Source organism: Camelus ferus, chromosome 4 (assembly GCF_009834535.1).
Source record: "Camelus ferus isolate YT-003-E chromosome 4, BCGSAC_Cfer_1.0, whole genome shotgun sequence".
Lineage (NCBI taxonomy): Eukaryota > Metazoa > Chordata > Mammalia > Artiodactyla > Camelidae > Camelus > Camelus ferus.
The window spans coordinates 22,577,780-22,597,891 of NC_045699.1; the positions used below are offsets into that span (position 1 = coordinate 22,577,780).

A 20,112-nucleotide genomic window follows, 5' to 3' on the forward strand; every position below is an offset into this window, starting at 1 on the left:
TTCAACATTCAGCGCGCAACACCCAAATATGTATCAGTCATGCTGTATAAGAAAGTTCCTTGTTCTGTGTAGCTTTCATCCGATAGCCATTTGTATTGGCACACACATAGATTTACATGGCTATATACATCCTGGTGTTAGAGGACGGATATGGTGGAAGCATTCTGTGTGTCCTTTACATCAGAGAAGGGTGTGGAAAGATTTTAAAATAGTCATAGAGTTCCTTCAGCCAGCCACTCAGTTAATGTGTGGACAGTGGGAATGCAGAGGTGGGAAGGACTGCCAGTCCTGGGCTTTATGGAAACTAGCACACTCCGGGTCATTGTACGGTGTGGGTAGGGAGACGGTCAACACAGTTTCATGAAAATTTAGGGGGTATTATGATGCTGAAATAGAGAATCTTATGGGGACAAAAAAGAGACAGACCCATACACCAGAGCAGTGAAGGCTTCCAGATTGAAAGTTAACTGGCGGAAGGGCAGTGGTGCTTCAGGAAGAGGGAGCAGCGCGAATGAAGGCTCAGAGAGAGCTCCGGGGGTGGAAGGAGGTCAGTAAAGGTAAAACCTCAAGAGGCAAATCTGTATAAAAGTGGTTTCAGGAATCCCACAAAACGATCAGTCTGACAGTCTCCTTTCTAAGTTTCCTTTGGAGGCTCTTAAACTATATGTGAACATTTTTTTTCCTGAGCGTAGTGTTCTTTATATTCTTATTTTTCAATGATATGACATTTTCTGTCTTATTTGAGTAAAATTATCACTATTGTCACTAGATACATATCTACCAGTTGTGAAGGCCTGTACGCTAAGATTGCTACACTGCTACACCTGAACCCTGATTGTAGTTCAGGATTTAAAGTCTAAAAGATTAGGTTGTTCTTGGTCTGTTCAGAGAGACTAAGTGTATATCCTTGAAGCTGTTTTTCCCCCTACAATGCTTTGATCCAGTGACTTCACCTCATTATCCTTATTCTAATTCCCTTGGTTCAGTTTCTTAAAAATCTATTTTGGAATATTTAAAACACACAAAAATATAAATATTTCAACCAACCCAGGCATGTCTCACCCAGTTTAAGAAATAAAATTTTACTTAAATTAATTGGAATAAAATTCAAAATGATTATGTACAATTGTAAATGAAGGCATACATAAATAAATACAAATTTACAAGTGGACTAGTAATCTCCTTGCATCGCTCTTCTCCCCAGTCTCACTCCTTCTTATTCTGTTACATCAACAGGTAGCTTCTGTCTTAAATGTGGCAATTGTTAGATTATTGTTCTCAGTACTTCTGTTGTGCATACTTTTCTTGCACATGCATTTTGTAGTGTTTTTGATGCTGAGAACTCTAATCTCTCTGCCATCCAATCTGGAGATTAATCCTCTGACATTTTACTGCAGGATCATTTCTCCTGGGTTTGACAGTTCAGTGAGTCAAAGGACTCCTGGTTCCAATCCTAGGTTTCCAGGAGTCACAGAAGTTCTCTGAGCATCTTTTCTTGACATGTAGCATAGTAATAAAGCATGGCCCTTGACTCTTGTTTTGGTAATTAGAATCAATAGATGCTTTATATATGTAAGATGATGCATAAGTTTTAGAACAGTTTTCCTTTTAAGTATTGGAATGATTGCTAATGATGACAAAAGTGTCCTCTGGTCACCATTTGAGCTCAAGATTGATGGACTCCGATTAAACTGAAGTATTTCAGCTTACAGTGCTAGTTAGTTTATTTTATCTTCTACCTGGCTCACTTTGCAAAGTATGCAGTTTGCAGATAGATACTAAAGAATAACAGCAAAGCAGCTGAAGGCTGAACCTCAAACCTTACCAAATCTCTTTATGGTAAATTGTTAGATGTTTTTCATGGAAATTTTTGGAATCACTTTCTGAGAAACTCCTCCACATCTAGAAATTTCAGCTTCCAGTTTCCCACGAAGGAATATTAATGGTTTACTTATTATTTGCATCTAGAAAGAGCATTTTAAGCTGTAATTGTGTGAATATCCCAAGTTCAACATGATTTACTAAGTTTAAGGTTAAACCACATGTCTCTATCTATGAAGGGTCTTTTGAAGAGCAGTAGCAATACAGTTCGTTTAGGAAGTGCCACCCCTTAAGCCTCCTATTTTCTGCCTTGACCTTCTTAAAAAGTGAAGAGTTTCTGTTCTATTCTGTCAAGAGCAAATGTAGCACGTGTTAGCAGAAGGAAGGAACCAGAGGCAGGCCTGCCCTCTTGACCTGTCCTGCAGGGCGTGTCCGTTTGCCAGGCGAGAGCTGGCAGTCCTGGGCTCACGCAGGGGAGCCTGCAGGCAGGTGCTGGGGCCCTCCTGACTTCCGTGCACGCAGCCAACTGTCGGTGCAGAAGACACCGCACTGGCAAATGAATCGATATACGTCTTCAAGTAAGATGAATGGCTCAACTCATCTTAGGAACTTGTCAAAATTTAGGATTCTGCGAATCATTTGAGACAAAGAAGAGGAATATAAGGACTCTGTTCGTTCGATTTCTGATTTGCAATTTCCTAAGGTGGTGTCCATCTTAGAAAAGAGTTTAACACTGAAGTTTGATCTAGTCCTCAAAGACATCAAATACACCTCCAGACTTGTTCCTCGCACCTGTCAACCTCCGTCTTCCAGCCTCCCTTGTCCTGATTTCCACCATGTGGAGCAAATGTGGTGTCTTTCACCTCTTTATTTTCCTTTCCTTGAGCAGTAAGTGGTATGCCAACAGCTGAGTGTCTTCTTGCCTGGGGCACTTGATTCAGAAGGCATCTAGGACCACTGTGCATTGTGCGTGTGTGGTGCTGGGCAGACCCAGGCACGCACAGAGTTAAGCCCACGGGGCTGCTGCGTGTTAACTGAACATTTCTCAGTGTGGCAGGGTCATAATCCCTAAGCAGGTGCTTTACAGGGTCTTGTTATTGTCCAGAAGTGGCTCTTGTATGAGAAAACGCAGCCATGCAGAAACGGCGCAGACACCACTGACTTGCCCACCATGGCTTATGGTTTTTCCTTTTTAACATCCATGAACCCGTTTCATCTCTACCTAGCCATGCAGCGTTGACGCTTCCCCTCCGTCTACACCTTTAACTCGTTTAAAAAAAACAAAACAAACAAACCACAACAATAAACCAGAACTCAGTCACAACATTCCCTACTGATAAGAGGTTCTGCTTTTCTTTGGGATCTTTTAAGTTTGTTGTTGGTGGCACAGACCCTGCCTGTTTCTCAGGTCTTTCAGCCGCATCGTGGCCTTTCAAACCCTTTAAGTCCTGTAATACTATATTTTGTGAAGAAGGGGGAAAAATGAGATTTTTTTTCCTCCTTGCTTTTGTTAACCCATTCTTGTTTTAGACTCCAACAAAAAGGGTTTTTGTTAACTGGAGCTTAAAATCGGCCAGCCTGCAAAGTATTCTCCCTTTTTATGCAAGGAGGATTAGCTTGGCATGTTATGCAGTTCCCTTGTATGAGCCATTCACGTGTCCTGTCAGAAGGTGTATAATTACTCACTTCACCATCAGCAATCATTCTTAAGTTAAAACCTGTTTTAAACCTCTCATTAATATAAATCATACCGGGAAGGTAGAAAATACACCTTCAAAAAGAACGAAGTGTTAGGGAGTTAATCTGTTCTTTTCATAATAGACCCAGAGTAAATAATTTTTACTTAGCACTTTTCTCTCTATGCAATCAAAATAGTTGGTGAGAAAAGATCTGGTACCAGGGATTGCATAAATGTGCAGTGTTTTATTCAGACAGGATTGGGCTTCCTGCTTGGTGCCAGCCTCGTTTTCTCTCTGTCACCCTTGAACAGTGAAGTGTGTAATCCTCCATTCTTTTAAAGTCAGCCCCCTGACAAAATGTCCCCTCTCTCTCTCTCTGTGCCTCTCTCTCTCCCCACCACAACTCTCTCTCTCTCTCTCTCACACACACACACACAGATTCAGGAGCAAAATGTTTTCACTTCCAGCTCTTTCTTTCCATGCTAACTATCCCCTCAAGCTTAGCTAGCAAGCACTCTGAACTTGCAAACAGTGTCTCGAAGTATGGTTTTTCTTCATGGAAGAGCCTTAGGCAAGGAACTCAAATATCCATGGTATGTTTATTCATTAGTGGTTTGGTCTAGAATGAGGATGGTAGCTCACAGGGCATAGCTCGGGTTCTCATCTATCTAACAGACAGAGGCCACTTCCACTCTCCCTCGAGGCCTCTCACCAGCAGCATCTACCTGCCACTGTGTCAGAGCTGTCATGGTTGTGGGACGTTCAGTCCAAGTTGGGGCTTCGAGATGAGGGGGTTAGGTGGTCTCTGAAGAAGACCGCGAATCCCTACACACCCTGAAAGGCCCAGCCAGATCTGGCCTTTGCCCACGTCTTCAAGTTTATTTCTCACTTTTCTCCTTAAAGCTTCCGACTCACCGTCTTGACAGTCTCCTTTCTCTTATTTAAATTTGCCAAAGAGCCCTCCTTTCTTCTACCTAATGGCCTTCACTTCTGCGAATCCCGTATCTCCCAGCTAATTTTTACTCATTCTTGAGGTCTGAGTTTAAGCCAGTATCCTTTCTTCACAACTTTTTCAGTGATGTGCCAGAAATTATTCGAGGTCATTGAGATTCGGGCTTGATTTGAACAGATGACATCCTTGCTCTCAAGGAGCTTAGATCCTAGGAGAGGGTTCCAACAGGGAAGTCTTTCTGGACATTTCAAGCCACGTGAGCCCCCTGTAGGGTGTGTTGCCAGAGAACTCCATGAGTCTCCATAGCATTCACTTCACTCTGTTCAACAAATATTTATTATGCCTGTTAGGAAACATGCATCAAGCCTGGGCAAGTTCTGCCTCCCCCGAGGAAGTCTAAGCTCTGTGAGACATGATCAGACTTCGTCCCTCTGTCGTGGGTCTGTCCCCAAAGGCACTCCAAGATGCTGAGTGAACAAGTGAGGAAAGGAATGGCTGTCTCCCTGTCCCCAGACATCTTCCAGTTATGCTCTGCCTGAATTCCTTTACCTCCCTCTTGCACTGTCTGAAACGTGACACTAATTAGAAATTCATTGGAATCAACAGGCTTTTTCTTAAAAAATAAATGTCAGTTACTGAGAGCAGTTGTTTTAAATTCATATCATCTGCTTTTCTTTTAGCATCTGGTGGACATTAGTGGCTGCAGGAATGGGGACAAGGTTGACTTGAGAGGTGATGCTTTCAGAAGGGCCTGGAACAGTGGGAAGTCTAACGTGGCTGCAGAGAGCACAGAACCTGGGAGGCTGGGGGTCAGGGAGATGGGAGCGCCAACAGGGAGAGAAGGAGGTTTGGAAGGTAAGCCTGACTTGAAGAATTTACACAGAGAAAGCTAAGTCTCCCTTTTCTGTCTTATCCCTTGGGGAAGAAGGAAGAGAACTAAAATTAGTTAATCTTCTGTGGGCCAGGAACTTTACCTATCTTATTTCTTTTAGGGCATTATTTTTCTCCCGTTTATACTTAAGCATCAGGTCTGTTTAATTCCTGAATTAGAATGTGTAAAACAGACACTCTGTAGTTTCTTGGTACTCAGTTCACGTCTGTTGAATGAATGAATTTACTGCGTAAAGTCTTGCTCTCCATTTTGACATGAGTCCCCAAGCCAGCTTCCCTCGACTCAGATTTCATGTCGGTACTATTGGTAGGATAGTTGAGTGGAATTCAGGGTTGAATTGGGCTTTGTGGGCTGGTATGAAAACCTAGTCACCCTGTGTGATGCCGTTTCGGTAGGGGATTTCAGTGTGAGTTCCGGACCACTGACTCCCCAACGAGCCTTCGGAGTTCATTCCTTCGGCAGTTGGGGATTCCCTGTGTGTGCGTGCAGAAAGTATATGAAATTCAATCCTGTGTGTTCTGTTTTCCTGTGATATTTAGAATACTTCTTTTCTAATGGAGTTTAAGTGGTTCTGTCTCTTCCTAGGATTTTTTTTTTTTAAATAAATCTCACCAAAACCTTTTTATAGGTAAGTAGCTTACCTAATCATGATAGTAATAAAAGTTGCCACCTAAAAAGATTTAAAAGAAGTCAAAAGAAAACTAATTTCTAGGATCTCCCAAATATAAGATCTTTTGGTATGTGTCTATTTCCTGTTGAGTCACCAGGAACGTGACATTGAACTGGTTTTGGTTTGGGTCAACTGGAAGAGAAGCCACGTTAGTGATGAACTCTAATAAGCTTGAAACACAGTCACAAAGAGACCCTAGATGGGCTGAGGATGGCAAACCGTAAGATCCTTTCTTGTGTAGTGGTAAAGCCTGGCCAGAAAAGAAGATTTTCACCGGAACATTTCTAAAACTAAGCATATGCTAATTTAGAAGCAGTTTGAATTTATATGTAATTGACATACCTCAGAAATATTAGATGAACAATGAAATGTTTGCTATTTTGACCACTAAATTTGAGTGTGTAGTGGGAGTAATAAGTAGGTTTTATTACATGGGCGCAAGTAAAAGATTATTTGATTAAGACATAGGAACGCTACTAAGAAAAATAAGGTTCATTCAGATAGTCTGCCTTTGATGTGTATGTTTCTCTTCCTATATAATTATTTTTTAAAAGTCAGTTTCAACACAGTATATTTAAAGTTATTTCTACTGTTCCTATATGTATTTAAAAAGGTATATAGAAATACAAAGTTGGATGAGAAATCTGATTAAAAGAAGAGTAAATGAATTATTCAAAATGAGTTAAAAATGAAATTTTGTCTTTAAAAAGTATTATGTTTAAATATCCTTGCAGAAGGAGAATCTGTGAAATTAAATTCAAATTACTGAGAGATGCTGTAGTTCAGTGGATGGACGCGGAGGCCCCTCTGCAGCTCACCAGGAGCAGCAACTCGGGCAGGAGATTGAATCTCTTGAGGCCTCTCTTTTCCTCAGCTGTAAGGTGGGGCTGATGATACCAGGATCCACCTTGACAGGTTGCACTGAGAATTAATGCCAGCTTTTGTGAGGCTGCTTGTAAAATGCTTGCTTATCAATGACGTCTCAAATGGGGGCTCTTCTCATCAACAACTAAACAGCATTGGAGGAAGTAAATATTTTTTTAAAAGTGATTACAAGTAATTCACAGAGTACTGTTACTATTAACACTGTTTCCATGACCATATTCCTATGACTTAGGTTCAGGGAAAATATCCAGTTCTTGAAAATCCAAAGCAGCTCTGCTTTTTTCCTCAAGTACACGTTATAACACATTTCAAGTTTAAAGAGGGACACTCCGGAACAATGTTTTCTAATTCTTCATTGATTAAACAATTCATCAACTGTTTTTTGTTCATTGAGTAAATGGTTTGTGAGCACCTACTAATATTTTATAACTTATACTAACCTCTAGGAGTAAAAAGCGTAGGCTCTGTCCACAAGAATATCCCAGTCTGACCGCAACGTTTTACTAGGAAACTGGTGATCCAACAGGCAGTGGTGTAAGAGGCAGAGACCTTGGAACTGATCAGTAAGCTTTTAAAATGGTAGTAGTTTTCTGGGCATCTTTAGGAAGGATTTCACACACACTGAGTTTGTAAGTTAGGAAACCATTTGAAATCTGAACAAGAAGTCAATTTTAATTTTTAGTCCATGGCAAAGACAGAATTATCTGAGTAACTCTAATTGTTCATTTCCAAGATGTCTTTAGCTATATATTAGTTCAATGCTTATCAAAATGTTATTAGCAATTATCTGGCATAATTTGTAAAATATATGCTTTCATTAATAAAGGTCATGTTAATTTTTGTTTTGGGTTTTTTTTTTTTTCTTTTCAAATTTATTTATTTAAAAATTTTTTATTTTTATACAATTTGTAAAGGTTACTTTCCATTTACAGTCATTAGAAAATATTGGCTATATTCCCCATGGTTTACAATACATCCTTTTTTAAAAAATTTATTTGAAGTATAGTCAGTTATAATATATTAATTTCTGGTGTACAGCATAATGTTACTGAATAGATTTTGACCAAAAATGTTCTTCAAATATTGTTTATTAGCTTACTGAAAGGAAGATGATTCATCTCTCAATGAATTAATATTTTCAACTTTCATTACAGAGCCAAATTATCATCATTAAATGACTTTAGAAAGAAATAATAAGGTTCTTTAAAATGTAGACTACACAGCTTCTCAATTAATTATTTCGTTAATGTATATTAAACAGTGAGAGCAAACAAATAATTGAATCTTCTGAACTAGTGTTAAAAAATTTACCCAATCAGTGTTCTTAGTCATACTTTAATCAATTTTATTAAAATCAGATCCATTCAAAAGGAAACTAACACATATTTCATCACAGTGACCAAATATTATGTACAATCAATGTAAAAGAAAAATTCATTATAAACAAATATATTGGCCTGAACCTTTAAATATTCTGTTTTGTGTTTCCAAATACTTTTTGGACCTTTTCTTAGAGGATTCTAGCAAATTTGGGAGTGAATCCTTAGAACTCAGTAGAGCCAGATCTGCCTTTAAGCAAAATTAAGCTTATTAAGATAGAAAACATTATTCTTTTTACATTAGACTTTACTATCATAAATAATGATGGTCTTTTCATGTTGTTTTCATAAAACAAAATTTCCTTATAAACCCAAAGCCATTAAACCACAAAAACCCCAGACACAATCCATCACTTTGTTCCATCCCAAGTTCACTTTATTGCTTTCAAATACATCATATAAAGTGCTCTGTGCTTGAGGAAGAATATAGTATAAGGGTGAATCCAGTACCAGAAAATCACTGGCCTCTTAAGAAGAGCATTTATATTTATTTAATTTTTCGTAACATTCTTTAGGATTTGAATTCCTGGATATCCAAATCAAATGCATTCAAAAAAACAAAACTACAGTTCATATTCAAAAACCACTTAATATCCTTGAAGGAAAGAAACTATATACCTACATTAGCAGGAAAGAAAACATGATATTGGAAAATATATAATTCTGGAAGTGAACAAGACAGAGCACATGATTAAACTGAGATCATATAAAACTTAATTTTTTGTTCAGGACACTTTCAACTTCAATTATTCTCTTTGGTTCTTTGCTGTTTATTTTTAGCGATGAGATCATAGTTTTCCATGACTAGGGAAATAGGGTCTTCATACAGAACTATGACATGGATGGTAAAAAGTAACTGTAGTATCAGTGGAACAGAGGTCTCAGCAAATGCTGGTGGAGTTTCTGCTCCCCTCCCCAGCCCAGTTTTACTGAGAAATAATTGACATACATCACTGTATAAGTTTAAGGGATACAGCATGATGGTTTGATTTATATTATGAAAGGATTACCATAATAAGTTCTGCTAACATCCATCTTCTCATATAGATAAAATGAAAAGAAAAGAAAGGAAAAAATCCTCGTGTTGAGAACTCTTAAGATTTACTTTCTTAACAACTTTTCTATATATCATACAACTGTGTTAGATATAATTATCATGCTGTACATTGCATCCCTTGTACTTATTTATCTTATAACTGGAAGTTTGTACCTTTTGACCACCTGCCTCCAGGTCCCTTTCTTCCCACCTTCCGTGTCTGGTAACCACAAGTTTGATCTCTTTTTCTATGAGTTTATTTTATTTTTTTTTTAGATGTGCTGCTGAATTTGGTTTGCTAGTATTTTATCGAGAATTTTTGCATCTATATTCATCAAAGATATTGACCAGTAGTTTTATTTGCTAGTAACATCCTTTTCTGGTTTTTGTACTAGGATAATGCTGGTCTCGTAAAAAGAGTTTGAGAGTGTTTCTTCCTCTTTAAATTTTTGAGAGAGTCTAAGAAGGATTGGTGCTCATTCTTCTTTAAATGTTTGGTAAAATTCACCAGTGAATCTATCTGGTTTGGGCATTTCTTCATTGGCAGATTTCTGATGGCTGATTTAATCTCCCCGGTCTGTTTAGATTTTCTGTTTCTTCCTGATTCAGTCTTGGTAAGTTTTATGTTTCTAATAATTATCCATCTTTTCTAGGTTGTCCAGTTTGTTGGCATCTAATTGTTCAATGTAGTGTAGTTTTTGTAGCCTAGGACTTGTTCTCCACTTTATGCTTATTTGAATGTGGCTTTCTGGGTAGGCCAGAAAGCTCTTAAATATTGTTTATGGTTCAGAAAATACAATAAGGGAAGAGACTGGATTTGAGGAGGGGCTTTTTTCTGTTTTATCTTATTATGAGCTTATGTCTTTGAAGGTTGTTTTAGATTGTGTGTGGGTCAAGTAGAAGCCTATTTGCTTGAGGGACAAAATCCTACAAGATACATAGATCACCCATCAGTGGCTTCTTGACCAACTGGGGTGTAACTGAGGGGCTGATAGGATGCAAAGTGGCTGGGAAGGAAGCCAATGTCAGAGCCTGTGAGACCAGGTGGATTCCTAATACTGCTCTTCTCTGTCAATCACAGGACTTCCATTTCCTTATCAGAGGTAGGTGTAGAGGAATTGAGCTAGAGCCCATAGGAAGATTTTTCTGCGTTTGCATTCCATTGAAATTAGATTGGTTCTAACCTGTTCCTTTAACACATCTCCCTCCTTTATTTTCCTTTAATTTAAACATGGCAGTAAAACATACTTTTTCAAAATTTTACTTTTTGATTTCTCTCTACCATCGAATTGCACACAGGAATGGAGTTTGAAATATAAAAGAGGTCAGTGTAATTATTAAATAATGAATGGTTATATTTCATAGGCAAATGCCCTAAAATTAAAAAAAAAAAAAACCTCTGGAATGCTAATTTTTAGCAGCGTTCATACCTACAGGTGTTTCTAATGGGAACTATGAGTAGGAATAGTGCATGGGAAAATTGTTGCAAATAGGCTGCAATTCAGGAAAACAACACAATGTAGAAGCTAATTTGTATCACGAGTTTGAGCTGTAATCTAACAGAGTCACTTAATCAGTAAGTGGAGGCCTTGATTAGAGCAGATCAGCTCTGTGATCCGCTGTGCTGCTCACTGTGCCCAGCGTGCAGCCTGGCTTCTGTCAGGATAGACTAAGATTTTTGTCATCACTTCCCTGCTCTGTGATCTGGACATAGTGCCTAACCTCTCTGAGCCTCTGTTTTGCTGTGTAACTCACAAAACAGAGCTGTAGTAACATTCTGAGGGAGCAGCAGAAAGGAGAAATGGATTAATGCTGAATCCAAAGGCTAGGGGAAGTTCTAGGACAGAAATGGCATTTGATCCGGTCTGTGTGGAATGAGGGTTCTTAAGCTCCGTGGATAAAGAGAAGAACAGACTTGTCGGGGGAGGTAGCAAGGGCAAAGGCACAGTGGTCCAGGTCCCTGGGGCTGGAAGTACAAGACTTAGCGTCAGAGGAAGTGAGCCTGGAATTTGGGAAATGACCCTTGAGGACCCTGAACGCCCTATGGAGTGGCTTTATTTAGTAGGTGTATATGTTTCTTATGCTGTCTAACATATTACCATCAATTTAGTGATTTAAAGCAACACCAGTTTATTAGTATGATGTCTTGTTGATCAGAAGTCCAGAACAGTGTGGCTGCATTCTCTGTGCTATTGTAAGACTGAAATCAAGGAGTCTGCTGGGGCAAGTTCTCATCTGGAGGCTCTGGGGAGAAATCTGTTTTCAAGCTCATTCTTGCTTTTGGTGGAATTTTGCTTCTTGTGGTCGGACATTGAAGATCCCTATTTCTTTGCTGGCTGTCAGGGGGCTGTACCCATCCCTTACCATGTGGCCCTCTCCATTTTCAACCCAGCAATGGCACATTAATTCCTTCTCGTGCTTTGACTCTCTCTGACTTACCTTCTGAGACCAGCCAGAGAAAATACTCTGCTTTTAAAGAGCTCATGTGATTAGATCAGGTTCACCTGGATCACTGCCCTAATTTAAGGTCAGCTGTGTCATATAACATAATCTAATCATGGGGTTAAAAATCCAGTCACATTCACAGTCCAGGAGACTATGCAGAGCACATAGACCAGACGGCAGGACATTTTAGGGACCATCTTAGAATGCTGCCTTCTGCAGTAGGTAGTAGGGAGCTGCTACAGGTGTCTGAGCAAGAGAGTTAGCATATCCCAAGCAGTGTTCTAGAAAGTTAATGGTAGTGGGATGGAGGAAGTGTTTGGGGAAAAGGAAGGACTGGAAGCAGTTGACAAGGGAAGAAGTCTTCGCAATACCAAAAGGGCTTTAGTACTGATCATGTACTGTTTAGTACCGATTTAGTACCGTTCAGTTTGAGAAAGACTTCAGGGCATTGGAAATAGGGGCTCAGGGAGCAAAAGGACTTGACAACTTGCTCCATCCAGCTTCAAGCCAAGGTTGTGTTCACTGGTGTTTACGGAGGGAGAGATTATGGGTGGCACGAAGTAGGCGGTCTCCCCCTCTGAATCAGTGTAGCCTTGGTCTGTTTTATGTACTGGCATTTCACTTTTAAATTTAACTTATTATTTCCGCTTTATTGTTTAATCTAGAAGCAAATTTGAGGATTGCTGGACCTTTCTAATACCTTCATTTTATAAATGAGAAAACAGTGCCTCAGAGAGGGGAAGTGGCATACCTACTAGACTTTCTTAGCCTTGCCAAGTATGTAGTTTAGTTTGAGAAGAAACAAGTCATTGGTAAAGAATGAGTAGGGTGGTAGAGAGCATGAGACAGGGCAGCTCATGAGATTGAGCTCATGGAGTCAAGGGACACTGGGATTAGCCTGGTTTGGGATTTGCAAAGAAAACTTCAGGGGAGAAAGTGGGTCTTAGTCTGGCTGTTAAAGGAAGTAATGGAGAGAAAATAAGAATTGCTTAAATAAAGGTCTGCAGACAGGACCAGCTCTGCCAAATTAGGGGGTAAGAGACACTCCAGAGGCCATGTGGTATAGTGGCTGTGAGCTTCAAGGTCTTAGGTATTTGAGCTGTGGGACATTGGGGAAGTTATGTTGTCTCCCTGGGCCTCAGTTTTTCCTACTATAAAATGGGGCTAATAATTTTGCACATATAAATACACAATAACAATTTAGGTCAAAACCAGTTGAATATCTGAAATCTCATATGATTCAACCTAATCTGTTCATACCTGATAGGGTTGTGTAATCACGCATGTTGGGCATGGTACATAGCATATAATCAGTACTGAATGTATAACACCTATTTGTAATAATATTCGAAGAATAGGAGACTTCAGACTTTGGGATTTAGATGGGGGGGTTAACCTTTCAAGCTAAGAGAAGTCTTTCACTTTGAAATACAGGACAGTAGCCAGGTACCAAGGGAGAGGATTCTGGATTTCAAGTGAAACGTGAAAATATCGACCAGAAGCTTGGGTCAGGAGGGCAGAAGGATTCCCGATGTGTCAGCGTTTGGCTTTACCTGGGGATAGAATGTTTAGTAACTCGCTGTGAACTGTAGTCCTAGAGAAGCTCACGGACGTGGGAGGAAGGGAAATAGGCTGGTGGACAGGAAAAAACCTAGTTGAGAGCAGAAAACTCTCCTTGGGAGGGACAGAGAGGGCCAGGAAGGAAGACAGGGATGGGTGTGTGTTTGTGGTGGGGGGAGGGGGGAAGAGCAGGGCTAGATCTGTCTGGATGAAGAGCAGAAGCTCCGGGTGGTGGAAACTCATCCGGACAGGGCTGAATTTCAGTGATGAGATAGGCAGGAAGTAAGAGTTAAGCTTTGATGAAGGAGGTTTTCTGAAAGGGAAATGAGGGTTCCTTAGGGAGGAGTAAAGAGCTGGGAGAGGCGCAGGAGGAAGAGGAGGAAGTGTGGGGAGGGGTGAAGTTTGTTAGTGCTGAGGACATGGGGGTGATGGGCAGACAGAGATGTGAGAGCTGTCGGCTGGGACCCACTGGCAAGGCTGCTGTGGGTCCAGGATCCAGAGTGACAGCAGGAGGAAAGTGGGGTTCCCAGGCAGGGCGCCTCACCTCTAGGTCTAGTAGAAAGGAGGACCCCTTGTACAGAACAGCCCACCTCTTAACACCCTTGTACAATATCTGAGAATGCTCAGTCTTTCCCCTACTCCAGTCCAGGAAACGGAATCAAAGCATTTCTCTCTGAGCTGGTGAACCACAAAAAAGGGCTTTACGACCGCTTCAGAGAGGTGCCTTTACCTTGTTTATGATGCATGTACTAATTAGAAAGAGCTGTGTTCTCTTTGTGGCATAAGACTTTGCACAGGATCTACATGGTCATTATTATCAGTAATAATTAATGAGGTAAAGTTTTAGAACAGGTGTCTGGTAATCCTTGGTGGAGAGATTTCAGGGGATGTTGTCCCCTGGCTTTGCCTTCTCCCCACCTGGAAAGGAGGCGGATGAGCCCATCAGACCACAGGCTGCTGGGAGGGAATTCCTTGGCTCAGTATGAAGAAGGCATGGTATGCGAGATTACTGTTTACCACGGACGAAGGCGGCTGCTTTGATGCTCTCCCAGGGCTGGAGATGGAGAAGGAGCTTGGGTGCAGAGCCATCCTCTCACGGGGAGTCACTCTCGTTCCCAGGCATGGCACCTTGACTTTCAGAGTCACAGGGCAGATTCTAACATAATGAGTCAAGACATTGGCTTTCAGGAGAATGTTTGATATATCGCTTTATTCACCATAGCTTCAGTCCCACTGTGTAAACACAAACATGCTGTTTTTCTGTCATCTGAAGAGCCCTGAGTTTCTTAAATCTCATCAGATGTAGCGTTATTTACTCAAGATTTCTTCCTGAATTCTACCCTGGAGTGTTCGTAGGCAGTTACATGTATCTCTGTAACATTACTCACCATTTAGTAAAAGAAACACAACAAAACAAACCCCAGCAAAAATGCCTCCTCTGTAAAACACATAGAAAGCAGGAATAACACGTGAGTGAACAAAATCCTGGCTTGAATTAGTTCTCTTGCGACAAATGGAGAGTTGTTTGTAATTTTGAGTAAATGAGTCTGCAAACCAAAATAGTTAGTAGGTTTAATTTTAGGTTTACAGTTTTGACATTGTAACCCTAAATTACATCTTATTTGGAAGGATCTTTTCAGCTCACTTTTTTTTTTTAACCTAGTGCCACAAGATGACTCTACATGAAAATTTCTCTGAAGATAATATAGCTCTATCTGTCTAGTAACCTAGATTAGTATATAGATAATAAATAGTAATAATTACTGTGAGGATAATAGATAATATCATTATTTGTTTGCATCTTAGGTTTCCTGTTCTTGTTTAACATGTTGGTAGTACTAAATACACCACATTTTTTAAAAATCCAAAAAAACCTTTGAACGTGGCCGAGAGGAAGTAGTCAGAGGATATACCAAACTCCATAGGATGCAATATTTTAGGGGAGAAGAAAGGCTAAAACAATCAAAATTTCTAGCAAATTAGGTTATGTACATGAGTTTCATTAGCCACCCTTTAGTGAAGGACGAGCACTTAAGAAATGTTTTTGCAGTTGGAGGCTGAGGCAGTAATTTAATGGTCTCCAGTTAAAGCTGGTAGGAGACTAAGAGAGGAATGGTTTTAGGTTCCCTAGAGGGCAGGAAGTGTTTCTTTAGAAATCAGTCTATGTGGTGCCTCCAAGAGCAACATAAACAAACATGTACTTACTTAATAAGTGTCTTTTGATGATGGCAGTGGTCGGAAGAAGGGTGGATCAATAACTGAAATGACCTGAACTTACAAGACTGAGGGCTGCTAGAAATCAAGGCATCGACTATGACCAAGGCCAATATATTTAAATAAATCCATGTCCACTTTGAGCTCATGGGAAGAAAGGGGCAGTACATTTCAGATGCCAAACCCTTGACCATTCTGGGCAGTAGTAACAGCCTGTTTTGGCCTTTGGTAAACTCCCCGATAAACTAAATACCAAAATCAAACATCGGAAATAAAGGGAACTCTGTAGACCAGCTGAGTGACGTGGGTAGTCGCTGGCCTCCCAGGTGGCCAGGGGCCCGACTTGGGGTTCTGTAATACCTCTTTCTGGCTTGCCCAGGACCTTCATGGTCTCACATTAATAAACGAAAAATCTTTTTCAGGAGCCTTATTAAAGCTATGTTGGCTTGGATAGAATGCCAGTGGGTGAAATCTGGGTTTTATCAGGTGCTGCTTGAGGAAAAACACTTACGGTAGTTCAAGAAAACGCTGAAGACAGAAACAGGGCTTGGAGGTTGTTACTTGGAGTCAGACTCTTGAGTGTATCATGGAAACAAAACAATTTTGAATTTTTCAAAAATATTATCATCTGATTTTGTATCTGGCTCGAATATGGTGATCGTGTTTGTCTCTATTTCCTGGACAACTGGCCTTTTCCTTCAGTTTTTTTCCTCTGGGAAAAATGTATGCCTTCCAAATGCTGCCTTGTAGCTCACACCTCATTATTCTTATTCCCTTGGTAGGCTCAGCAATCCTTGCCTTCTTCTTAAAAATGCCATTAGATCCACAGAGCAACAGAGGAACTCTCAGCAGACACAGAAGAAACTGAGTCTGCTTCAGAAAGTACAGTTTACTGGCCAAGTAGCAGGATCTAAACGCTTCCATTTTTTGTGCCCCTCTCTGACCATATGCGTTTTATTTTCTTACCCTGATTTCCCGTCACTCAGAATGAATCTCCTATCTGTTTTATCTCAGTGGGGTGTGTATGTGTGTGTGTGTGTGTGTGTGTGTGTGTTTTGTAAGTGTACTCAAATCTTTTGGGGAATGAAGTGGCATATCAATAAATAGTTAAACAAGTAGGATGGTGAAGTTCTATCCTAAATGAAATAATTAGCAATATGGCCAGTGAGAGCAGGATTTGGCGAGTCTTCCAAAATAATGTAAATTTAAAGTTTGCTTAGTTTGTGTCTTTTTTCTATCTCCCAGCATTATTAAATACTTAGATAATTTTTATCTCATTTTTGGTTGCTCATGCCCACTCCACAAATAATTTGTAAGACCATCTAATTGAGATTCTGTTTGTTTTAAACAGGAATTCACGTGGGCTGTATATAATGTATGTAAAAGGCGTAACCTGGGAAAAGTTATTGCCCAGAAGGTTTGGAACCTGCTACTCTTCGTCCTTTGATTGTCATGAGTCAATTGTTCAAAATGGCCAGCCCAATACAAGGAATATGACTTACGAATCCAAATATTAAATCATTTCACATATCTTCCACTTAATTTTATTAAGTTCTGCCTAACAGCACTTTCCAAATTTTATTCATAATTTACTAATGCCACTCTGGCAGTATTGTAGAAGACAGATGGGGATAGTTGTTCTAATTTTCGATGGAAAGCACCGCGTCCTATACATAGGCCAGAATATTCCTTGTGAAATAAATGACTTTTCTTTGCGGGTATGTCTGATACAGACTTTACTGGAAAAGCATACTTATTTTTTTTTTCCTGTAGCATGACTCTAAAAGCAGTTTTGGCAAATACAGCCTAGTCCTTAGTGTCACATGAGGATGATGGAATTGAAGTGACTGCTAGGTAGACCTGACCTTGGTGGTGTGACCAGGGTGATGTGAATTCTTTGGAGGACGTAGTATCTGTCTTCTGCAGTTTACACTTTTTTGTGGAAGCTTACCTGCTAGTCAACTTTCTTTGCACACACGTAACACACACACACACACACACACACACACACACACAGCCTTCATTCTTACCCATGGGTCCAGACAAACCTTGGCAGGACCCACTTGAATCCTGCTTCTGGTCTTTCTCCTCCCTGCACTTCCTTAGTTTCTGCCCCATCTTCACAGGGACTGTCTGAGGTCAGCACAGTGACTCAATAAACTAACAGCCTCCACATCAGTGCACACCTTCCCTGTGGCATAAAGCCCAGCTTCCTTGTCAGTTTGTATTTTTTGCAAATGATTATTAATTTAAAATGACTTAGGTATTCTATTTTATTTCTGTTTAAATTATTTTGGAAAAAATGCAAAAACAAAAATTATTGACCAGAGGCAGTCTGTTTCTTGGCTAGCTTTTACCACCCTGTCTTTTCTGAACAAGACTCATTTGTTACTTCTTCACATCAAACATTATATTTGACTAGATTCGAGTTCTTCTGTGTCCAGTAGAATTGAAAATGTACCAGCTTTATTGTCATTACTGAAAGTGATTGGTCATACCTACTTTTTGTGGCTCACTCACCATGAACGAGGCATGGTGCTGGGAATTTCCATGAAGTGTCTCAGTTAATTCTCACTATAGTCCTGCTTGTAAGAGATTGCTGTTTGCCTTTTACAAGATGACTAAGGGGACTCTGAGGTGTCAGGCCATTTCTCCAAGTTGCAAAGCAAATAAATGGACAAGCAGGTTGAGAATTCTTTATTAAATTTTGCTTTAACAAGAATAGTAATTGCCCTTTGTAGTAATATTCAGACCATCAGACGATAGACAGAGTCTCAGTACATCATGCAGAGAGAACCACTGTTAACAAATGGTGTGCCTTTATCTGACTCTTGAGAATAATCCTTGTCGTTTATCTGATAATTTTTAAAGTAATAGTTTCTAATTCTTTTTCTTACGACTTTCTGCCGATGCACTTTTTACGTTCTTTACGGTTGCATCAGGATGCATTCTAAATTTAGAATAAGCACAAATTCTCAGGTCAGTAAATCTTTATACACATTTGGCTTTCTGACATTTTTCACCTCCACATACCCAAATCTTTCCTTATTTATTAGTTAACTTTTAATAGTCATTCATTCGTAAAAAAAAAGCCTTCCAACTACTACGCGCAGGTGTTCAATGCTGTCACTTCTATTTTTCACTTAACACCATTAAATGTACACCAGAGATCACATTTGTCAAGCTCCTTGTTTTAAGTATTTTTGTGTGTTCTTTTTTCTGTTGCAAATATGGCCAGCGAGACTATAGCAACCTTTGTGAAGGTTGGTGTCTTCGGAGATGAAGTAAAGACTGCTTTAGCCATTATTTTTCTATCTCTTGCTCTACGTGGTGTCCCACTAATGAGCTTGACATAAGTTATTTTTTTACCCAGCCATTTACTTTAAAAAATTAATTGTACTACATTTACAGAAAATCATTAAGTACCACGTACGGGGGAAAATGAAAAGCCAGTGTCCTCCTTCCTTTTGTTTCTCTCTCAGCCCTACACTCATTCCTAAATTTCTTCCGTCTCCAGATTTTCAGAATAGCCATATAAGCATAGGTGTGTCTGTACATCTGTTAAGTAGTAAGAGCTTTTCCAGCTGAAATGACACAGGATGGCCATCTTCACAGCGCCTGCCTCCCGCCCGTGTTCACTGCGTTGCTGAATAAGCCGCTCTCAGCAGGACTTCCATATTCAGTGAAGTAAGAATACATTTCAAATGGGAGAGACCACCAGGACCAAGGAGATAGAAGCGGAGAATCAAAACAGGGAGAGAGTACAAAGTCACAGACTATCAAGTTCAGTAACGCTGCCTGCCAGGATTAAGAGTCGTGAGCACCAGTCCTGGTATAAAAAGGAGGGTAAAATCAGTAACATCATTTTTTAAAAATCTAAAATTAGGAGGTCTGAGCAGTTCCTAGAGGAAGACTTTTAGCCTGGATTTCTTCAGTTTCATGGGGGATTTTTCTGTTAAGGTACTGGCAGTGGTACCCATTGAAGCAGCCCTGGTCACAGTGGTCAGTGGTCATGGGAGGTGTCCCCAGCTCCGTGATGTGCCTCCGGGACTGGCTATGTAATGTGTGGAGCCTCCTGTTCAAAAGTTAAGAATTTCAGGACAGTGATGGCAGAGCATCGTATCAAGTGACAGTGCGGGTCGGGGACCTGCAGCCAGCCCAGTGTACCTGGAGGTCCTTGACCACACGCAGGGCCCCTGAGTAGTGGAGCAGGCCAGTGGAGGAGGGGGAGCTGGTGCCTTACACAGAGATGTGTTCAGCTGAGTGAACTGCCCTCTGTGGGTTTTCCTGATCTTTGTCACTTCTGAAAGAAGAGGCGTTGGCAGTGGGGGAGGAGGAGTGGGGAGTAACACAGGGAAGCAGAGAGAAGGCTCTGCTAGAAACAGTGGAAACGTTTGATAGCTGATGTGTAGCCTGAAGGTGGCATCAGGGTGTTAAATGAAAGGGTGTGAGATGAAGGGAACACTCACCCTTAAATGTTGAGGGATAGAAGCGGGGGATAGTTACAAAACTACCTCCAAGGCGTGGGAAACAGAGACAAGAGAGGTCATGGTTCCTGCTCTTTAAGTGTTAGGGTAGA

The 20,112-nt window shown here is 40.4% G+C and overlaps 1 protein-coding gene and 1 long non-coding RNA gene across 7 annotated transcripts in view; both read left to right on the forward strand.

Annotated features, from left to right (window-relative positions):
* Positions 1-4,023, forward strand: part of LOC116663105 — a 29,425-nt gene extending 25,402 nt beyond the window's left edge. The window contains exon 3 of the long non-coding RNA XR_004319157.1: positions 4,013-4,023. This is a non-coding gene — a long non-coding RNA (uncharacterized LOC116663105). The remainder of the gene's footprint in view (positions 1-4,012) is intronic.
* Positions 1-20,112, forward strand: part of NFIB (nuclear factor I B) — a 228,270-nt gene that overhangs the window by 78,426 nt on the left and 129,732 nt on the right. The window lies entirely within an intron of this gene.